Consider the following 9073-nt stretch of genomic DNA (forward strand, 5'->3'; position numbering starts at 1 on the left):
ATCAATTAACCTCATTCTATTTTATGACAAAAATACCAGCACTTAGTCTACTAATTCTAGGAAAATTTCCCAGAATTATTGTGTACACTCATAATATTTCACTTTATCTTTGTTAGAAAATAGGGAACTGTAATATGAATACTCAAAGTTCATAATCAATGAATACCTCCCTGATGAAAAGAACTGCTAAAGTATAACATTCTTGGTTTCTAGGTAAAAATAGCAGAAATCATATTCTATCCCTTCACTCAACACTGACTGCCTGGGGACCCTATCTTTGTTTAACACTGTCTTACTGAAAGAATGACCTCCCCAATTCCTGATGGAAACAGACTGCAGGTCTTATGGACCAATCACTTCCACATTGTAGCTCAATTAAGTTGTTTACCATTAGAAGTATTTTAATTGCTTTTTATACCCAACATTTTTTTTTTTTGTCGGTCCTGGGGCTTGAACTCTGGGCCTGGGCGCTGTCCCTTAGCTCTTCAGCTCAAGGCGAGCGCTCTACCACTTGAGCTACAGCACCACTTCCGGTTTTCTGGTGGTTTATTGGAGATAGGAGTCTCACGGTCTTTCCTGCCCGGGCTGGCTTTGAACCGCGATCCTCAGATCTCAGCCTCCTGAGTAGCTAGGATTACAGGCGTGAGCCACCAGCGCCCAGCCTACCCAACATTTTGAGAGAAAGGTACTACTTTAAAATGCTATTAAAATAAGACATATAAAAATCACCTTTGACTCTAGATAAATATTTTATCTTTCATGTACCCAAAAATGCAGTCTGACCAATCATTAATGTTAGGAATGAGAGGATAAAAATCATAGACACCAAGACCTAAGTATGAATTAAAGCCTCTCCAACTTGTGAATACAATTGGTTTTAAAAGACATAAAGGGCTGGGAAGGTGGCTCAGTGGTAGAGCGCTTGCCTTGCATGCGTGAAGCCCTGGGTTTGATTCCTCAGCACCACATAAGCAAAAAGAAAAAAGCCGCAAGTGGCACTGTGGCTCAAGTCGAAGAGCACTATCCTTGAGCTGAAGAGCTCAGGGACAGCGCCCAGGCCCAGAGTTCAGGCCCCACTACCAGACCCCCTCCTCCCCCAAAAAAGACATAAATACTACTATATTTGTTCAAAATTTCTCATGATGCTGAAGATTCAATTGTAAACTGTTAACAGTTGAAAATAACTCATTTTCTTGGGAGTAGGAAACAAAACACAAGATTAATCCTAATCATTTCCAAAGACATTTATTTACACTACAAATTCACTCTTATAACTACAAAGATTCTAAAAATAACTGAATCATAGTGTCACAAAGGACATAATTTAAATTCATCATGTACATTCAAAGGACTACGCTAATAGAAAACAAAGTTATACTAATAATTAGCTCACCCAATTCACTTCCATTCTTTTATTCTATATCTTTCAGTTTCTTAAGAACTGTCTTTTCATAAAATGATGCATAAAAAAAACCTATATCCCCACTTACATTTTCAGATTTTAACAATGTTTATTTCAGAAATGTCTTTAGCTGTGTAGTCAATGAACTGAAATAACACTAAAATATTCAACGGGTTTTCAGAAATTGCAAGACTCGCTCTGGAATGTTATTTCTATTGGAAAAGATATTCAAAAAGCCTTAATTGTTAAAGTTGTGATAGTTACTCCCACAAAAGAACTATTAATGAAGAAACCTTTGTATGTAAAATACAACTTCAAATGCATCCACAATCTGGAGGTGACACATGCTTTTTTTTTTTGCAATGTGTATCTAACAAACATATCCACAATACTGATTTTCAGTCAATATGATGGGATATTCAAACCTAAAAAATACGGGATTTATTATCTTAGTGTGAATAGATATGATCTTACAAAGAAAGTTATTTTCAACAGAAATCCGGAAAGAGTTTATCCACCTTGAGTTTCACAGGAATAACCAGAGAGTAATACCTCTTTGATCAAGTCAGTCAAACTCACTCCATGAGTATATCTTAAAAGTATAACCAATTTAAGAGGTCAAATACATATTTTGTACTGACAGTCATCTTACAGCAATAACTTACTACCCAAATATATGTGTATCTTATTGCCTAACATATACAAAGAGCTGAAAGTGATCTCTTTTATCTAACTTAATGTTGTAAATACTTTGATTATGATGATGTTATTATTTGACAAATAAAATGTAAAAAAGGGTGGTTCCACTGAAATGACAGGACGGAACACTGATAAATAACAACATTGCAACACAGCTCTTTTCAGCCTCACTCTGTCCTCATTGGCAAGCAACATTGCAAACGAACACACAAACACACACACACACACATACATACACATGTGCGCACATGTACACACACATATACATGCATGCAAATTCGGGGTTTATTGTACAAAAAAGTTCAAGTAAAATATTAGTGATTAGGAAAAATAATAATTTGCCTTTTTACAAAATAATACATAATCCAGTCACCATGGTTGTTACATTTTACCTGTCTCTTCACATGTGACCATTTAATTTATTTTTAGTTCATTCACTCATTCATTAGTTTGGTGCTAATACTAGAGCTTGAACTCAGGGTCTGGCTCTGTCTCAGAATTTGTTATTTATTTTGTTTTAGTTTTCTCAAGGCTAGCATTTTACTGCTTATAATACAACTCCATTTCAAGCTTCTGTGGTTACTTTCAATTCATAATCTAATGGACTTTTTTTTCTTGGTCTGGTTTCAAAGCAGAATCATCAGACTTCATCTTTCTGATTAGGTAGGATTAAAGACCTGAGCCACCCGTGTGGCTCCTACTTTTTCCCATACTTATGTAATGCACATACTTATATAGTAATTTAAAACTGAAAGCACAGAAGCAAGATGTACAGTGATGATATTGTCCTGTCAGAAATTCAAGTTAGTAATGTAAATTTCTTCTTAAGACCATACACAAAAATATTTAAGAAGAAATCTAATGGGGTGTGTGTATGTGTGTGTGTGTGTGTGTGTGTGTGTGTGTGTGTGTGTGTGCTGTTGCAATATGTTCCACATATAAGCACTGTTCAGGGGTGTCCAGACATTCACAGTTATTGGATGAATATCTGCCTTGAGATACCAACTCATGGACAAGGTCTAGGTGTCCACTCTAGGCTTCCCGATGAAGAGGGGTATACTCATCCTCATCCCTAGTATTCATATGAGTGGCCTTTTTGGAAAGTAGTGTCTGCACTGTAGTAAGCTGCAAGGCAAGCACTCTACACTGAGCCACCTTCCCAGCCCAAGGATTAAGATTCTTGTCTGTAATTTGGTCAAAGCTATGTCTCTTTATGTAGGCGACTAAAAATGTATTTACTAATTTCAAGTAAATACATAAATTCTATTTCCATCTCTTTTAAAAAATAAAAAATTGTTTGCTCTGTAATTGATTAGAAGCACGGATTTTGTGGCTAGCTAGGTCATTGCACATCTGTGTCTCTTTTCCTCTCTCTCTTTCTTGATTGCTCCATAATTATCCTAATTTATTTTGCTTTTATATTTTTGATTGCATCATTTCACTTTCTGCTCTGCCATTTCCCAAAACAGCACCACATAAACAGAAAAATCCAGAAGTGGTGCTGTGGTTCAAGTGGTACAACGCTTGCCTTGATTTGAAGAGCTCAAGGACAGTGCCCAGGCCCAGAGGTCAGGCCCCACAAATAATTAAAAAAAAAAAAAAGAATCTAAATACTTGATAATTCTACTAACAGATCTGACTGAAATCAGTTTAATCACACTTTAACTGTACAATGAAGGAACAGGTCCAGGCTAGGAAAGCAGCTAGAGAAGGCAGCCAGAATGTATCTGTGACAAAACTTTGTGGAAAATGGAATCGAGGATTACTTACTGGTGATTCACTTGCGCTTGAAGCATGATTCTGAACTATTGCTTGCTGATTCTGAACTATTGCTTTGATCATTATATTCTCCAAGAAGAAAAAGTGAAATTTAACTGGCAGCAAAGGACTACAAATACATTTTGACTTCTCATTAAGCATCTTCAATCATCAAAATCACCTGCAGACAATAGATAGGCCTATTTTTATATGAAAACAAGTGTCTTTAAAAAACAAGAATTTAGGTAGTCATACAAAGGACTTCTATTTTACTACTGCATTATACATTTTTTATAATGTTGAATACCAACATTAGAAAGCTACTAGAAAGCTCTTAAAGACCATATGTTGAATAGTGAGTTCTCTTACACTATAACATGGTATTTCCCAAATCATTTACATAGAAGGCATTGTTTCCTATTTTCTCATTCCTAGAATAAGCTGCACATGAAGACACCACTGGTCCTCATTTTCACTCTGTGCCTTTGAATACTGAGGAAAATCTTTCCTCTGCTCTCTATCCATTCACTACTCTCCAGTTAGAATAATTTAGAATAGTAAAAATGGAAAAAGAGAAAATAAATCATGGTGAAAATACATATGCAAAAAATTCACCAGTTTTTTCTGACTAGTTCAACCAATGTGAACTATTGGGGAAATACATGGACATCTCATTCCCACTGACACTCAAATTCTGATGAAGACAAGGAACAAGATGAAAAAGTGAGTGAATTGCAAGAAAAAAATGGAGTAGGATCCAAGCAAATTTCTTCTTTGGGATGCCAAAATTTATCGGCTTTCTATGGTGCGGAGACTACTTTCCAAAAAGGCCACCCAGATGAATACTAGGGATGAGGATGAGTATACCCCTCTTCATCGGTAAGTCTAGAGTGGACACTTAGACATTGTCCAAGAGTTGGTAGCTCAAGGCAGATATTCATGCAATAACTCTGAATGGCTGGACACCCCTGCACAGTGCTTATATGTGGAATAATACCAGAGTGGCTTCTTTATTATTTCATCATGATGCAGATACCAATCCCCAAACTAAAGGGCTCTTGACCCCCTTGCATCTTGCTGCGGGAATAGAAATAGCAAAGATACTCTGTATCTCCTTCTGTTGAACCATTATATCAAACAAGGTCTGGAAAACAACTAGGAAGAAACTGTATTTGATATTGCCAAAAGGATAAGTATGTATCACTACCTCTTTGAAGTTATCAAAGGCTGTACAAATTGTTCTCCTAAGTCGTTATGGTTTGGTTAAGTTTCTTAAATTTCAAAAATGCCAGTCCATCTTTTGTGTCCCTACAAATTGTTTTTTCACAATACAAAGCATCAGCAATATCTTACTATAAAAATTCATGTATTCCATGGTATTCTTCCAAGTGAATTGCATGACTTTGATATCAAAATGTATTCAAGAGTTGTTTGTATACATCTATAATGATTCCTGCAGAGTTTGTGATTTTTTTAATCAGAAATAATTTTAACTTATCTGTTGGAATGAATAGTATAGAAACTAAAGATGTTCCGAGTGCATTTCTGAAAAAAGTATATCTATGTTTGTATAATGTCCATAATCTATTTCATTCATCCTAGATATAATACTTTGAATTCTACATTGTTATATCATGTATAGATTCATTAATAAATGTGACCTTTCAAATTGCATTCCATATAGAAGGAATTTAAGATTCCTTTTTTTACTAGGTTCTTATTTTATTTCTTTGGGATAAAATGGCAATGTTATCTAATTTCAAGTTTTGTAAAGGTTACCTTTCTAAGGTGAAAATTTAATACACTGATGTCAAACTAACCTTTAATTCTATGAATTACATGTATGTTACACTTGTATTTTTGTAATCAACTTTTTAATAACTTTTTTTCATTTCTTGCATCAGAAGAATGAAAAATATGGAATACTACACAAATTTTCATATCATCCTTGTGCAAGTGCCATGTTAATCTCTGTATTGTTGTAATTTGGGTAGACCTGCTGCTGAAGCATGTAGTATACTCTAAATTTAAGTACGTAATGATATAATCTTTATAAAGGCATGTATCCATAGTTGCCTTTTTGTAACAAGGAACCCTTATTGTTCCTAAAAATGCTATTGATCTCATTTCTCTAAAAATCTGTGTATACTGGAAAAAACTTATATAGTTTGTTCGATTTCTCACATTTACAATTTTTTTGTCAATGACTATTTTGTCATTTTCATTTTAAATTTGATCATACTTTGAAACCTTTACAGATAAGTCCAAAGGTGGTGGCTTTTCAAGTACTTATTTATCAACTGAGTTAGCTTTGTGGAGCTAATGGACTCAAAGTAAGCCTTGCTTAAGAGCTACTTCTAACTTTCTGCAGCTTAAAATTTCCCAAATGAGGTCTTGCTGGGACAAATATCTACCTAAACCTTTACCCTTCTTCCATGTAGGAACAGACCAACCAGAATATCTTACCCTGACAGCATAGATTGTCTTACTGGAACAAAGCTAATCTTAGTTACAAGGGATCATAGAGAGATGAACAGTTCAGACAGAATTGTTCAGAATGGAAGGTATTTTATCAAAACATAATTGTTAATTATACTTATCATTTCAAAAGTAGCTAAAGCCAAGAAAGTGAAAAAAAATTGTTCATATGCATGATTACCTACTGTCCTGGCCTGTCTATCATCCAACCAAGCAGGAACTTACACTTCTGACATTCTATCACCAAATATTTCCATAGCTCCTGGAGAAGTCCACATGTTTCTCCTCGATATTAGGCCTTAAATTGGTAATGTTTTAATCACAGTGTTTCCTCTTGCCTCTAGGCCGTAAATCTACAAATGGTAAAGCTTTAAGTCTAACTCTACCAAAAACTGAGGTAGAGGTAATGGAATAATACTTTAAAACAGAGTTGCCTTTGATTCCCTAAACACAACACAACAATGCAAAACAATTTTTATATTATATATACTTATATATTTATATGTGCTGATTTTAAATTTCATAAAGTGAATCTTACTAGAATTGATAATTTGACAAATATATTGGCATTTATTCCCATAAATAAATTGGAATATAAATAATTAGGTTTAGAATATATATTAGAATATAAAAAGTATTAATGCAATATCTTCGGTATAAACTTGTGATACCTTCTAAGTGTTCATGGTCTTCTGAATTCACATGGTAAAATAACAGTATTGTTTTCTGCTAATATATAAGGGATTTTATTCTGATGCTCTGTTTATTGTTTTAACTCGCTGGTCGCAAAGTGTTTTTCTCCATATTTCTGAAGCATTCTTACTGATTATACCCAAATTTTGCTGATATGATGTCTAAAAGCTATTATTTTTCTGCAGGACCCACGGGTCCTAGGATACCAGGTCCCAGTTATCTGCGTCATCAGATAACAAGGGCATGACTTCTCACATAGGCCCATGCAACATATCAACAGAAAATAATTGAAGACTCATCTCAATTTCTCATTTCCTATAATATTTCAGGGCCCCAATTCTTTACAAGAATTAGCAGTAATCAATTGTGAAATTCAAGGCAAGTTAAAATGAAAGATGAGAGCACAAAATTTGAATGAAAGTACTGTAATTCAAACTTTCAATTTACAGATGACCAGCCCATATGAGTGAACAAAATCACAAATGAACAAGGTTATTTTTAATACCCCTCTCCTAATGATTAATGAAAGATTTCAGTGCAGCCAAAAATATAATTTCTGGAATCATAGATCCATAATTGGTCTACCAAGACTAGGAAAACTTGATTTAGAGGCCAAATATAATTTAGAAAAACATTAATTGAGAAGACCCTTAGTGCTTCAAAACACTGGTACTTCAGTAAAACTTGGTTCTGTAGTTTAAAAATGTTGTCATTCTCAAACCAATGATAACCTACATTTAATCTCCTGAAAGTATATTCCTTTTCAAATAAACTTTTTCAAATCATATTCACCAAAATAACACTTGACAAGTAGATGATAGTGACATTAAAAGGTTTTCAAGTGTAGCGAGCAAGTTACAATAGAGTTGATTTACGTACTCAGCACTAATACCAAACAAGTTCAACCATTCATTAAAGTGTAGAAATAGTACCCCCCACCATTTGTGTTGTTCAGTAGGTGCCTTTCAGAAATGTTTTAAATAGATCAGCCTCCCATATTCCAAATCCAAATATTAGCTAATAAAGTAAATTTCATCACATAAGAAGGTACATTCTAAAAAGTCACTAATAGTTGCCTTATCATGTGTTGCCTTATTATATATTTTCCCTATCTGTCTAACATAGTAATAAATATGACTTTAAGTCTTGAATATGGATACTGATGAGAAATGTGACAAACATAAAATCTGTCTTCTATTTCTATCACATTCCTCTAAGTAGTAAATTTTAGTTTTCTTCTCATTCCAAAACTTATAGGTAGTAGAAAAAATTATCCTTTGTAAAATAAAATAATCACATACCATTGTACAAAGCCATTTATAAAAACAGGTAGTTAGGAATAAATTCTAAGCCATTTTTAAACTTTCCTGTTGACTAAAGATTAATCTTCCAAATGAACGAGAATAAAATCATGTCTAAGTTCTTCACATCTCCAGTCTTGCAAATTGTTATTGCAGATGAATGAATTATGGAAATATAAGCTGACATCAGTTTCCTATATATTCTCCATCCTGGCTGAGACTCAGAATTTGCACAGCATAGGAAAACAGGTACAATGACTGGCTTCTCACATCAGGGTGAATTTTTGGCAGTGCTGGGCTTCAAACTCGGGGCCTAGGAGGCCCAACTGCCCAATCGGTCCACGTGATCACACCAGACTTTGAGCCAGTAAGGGGATGGGCTCTTCCCAGGAACTGAGATCGAGCCACAGGGAGGCCAAAATAGTGCTCAATGCATCATTTAAATATGGGATGTATATTCACATCCGTGTGTGGACTGCATCGTGCATTGAGTGTACTTATTGTGTTTATTTTGTATGCTACTCATGGATGTATTGTGTATTTTCTTATGTATATGATGACAGTTATAACTGGGCTGACATGGATAACAACTTATTCCCATGACCACAAGGTGGCCCATGCATTCTCCATCCTTGCTGAGACCCAAGACTTGCACAGGAAAGGAAAACAGATGCAACCATTGGCTTCTGACGTGAAGATGAATCTTTTGGCAGTACTGGGATCTGAACTCGGGGCCTAGCAG

At 34.8% G+C, this 9073-nt stretch overlaps 1 pseudogene; it reads right to left on the reverse strand.

The window, feature by feature from the left end:
* Positions 1-5770: 5770 nt before the first annotated feature.
* LOC122099929 lies at positions 5771-5870 on the reverse strand (annotated as a pseudogene).
* Between the last annotated feature and the right edge of the window lie 3203 nt (positions 5871-9073).

Source organism: Dipodomys spectabilis, unplaced genomic scaffold, assembly GCF_019054845.1.
Source record: "Dipodomys spectabilis isolate Male_0828 unplaced genomic scaffold, ASM1905484v1 ptg000547l, whole genome shotgun sequence".
Classification (NCBI taxonomy): Eukaryota; Metazoa; Chordata; class Mammalia; order Rodentia; family Heteromyidae; genus Dipodomys; species Dipodomys spectabilis.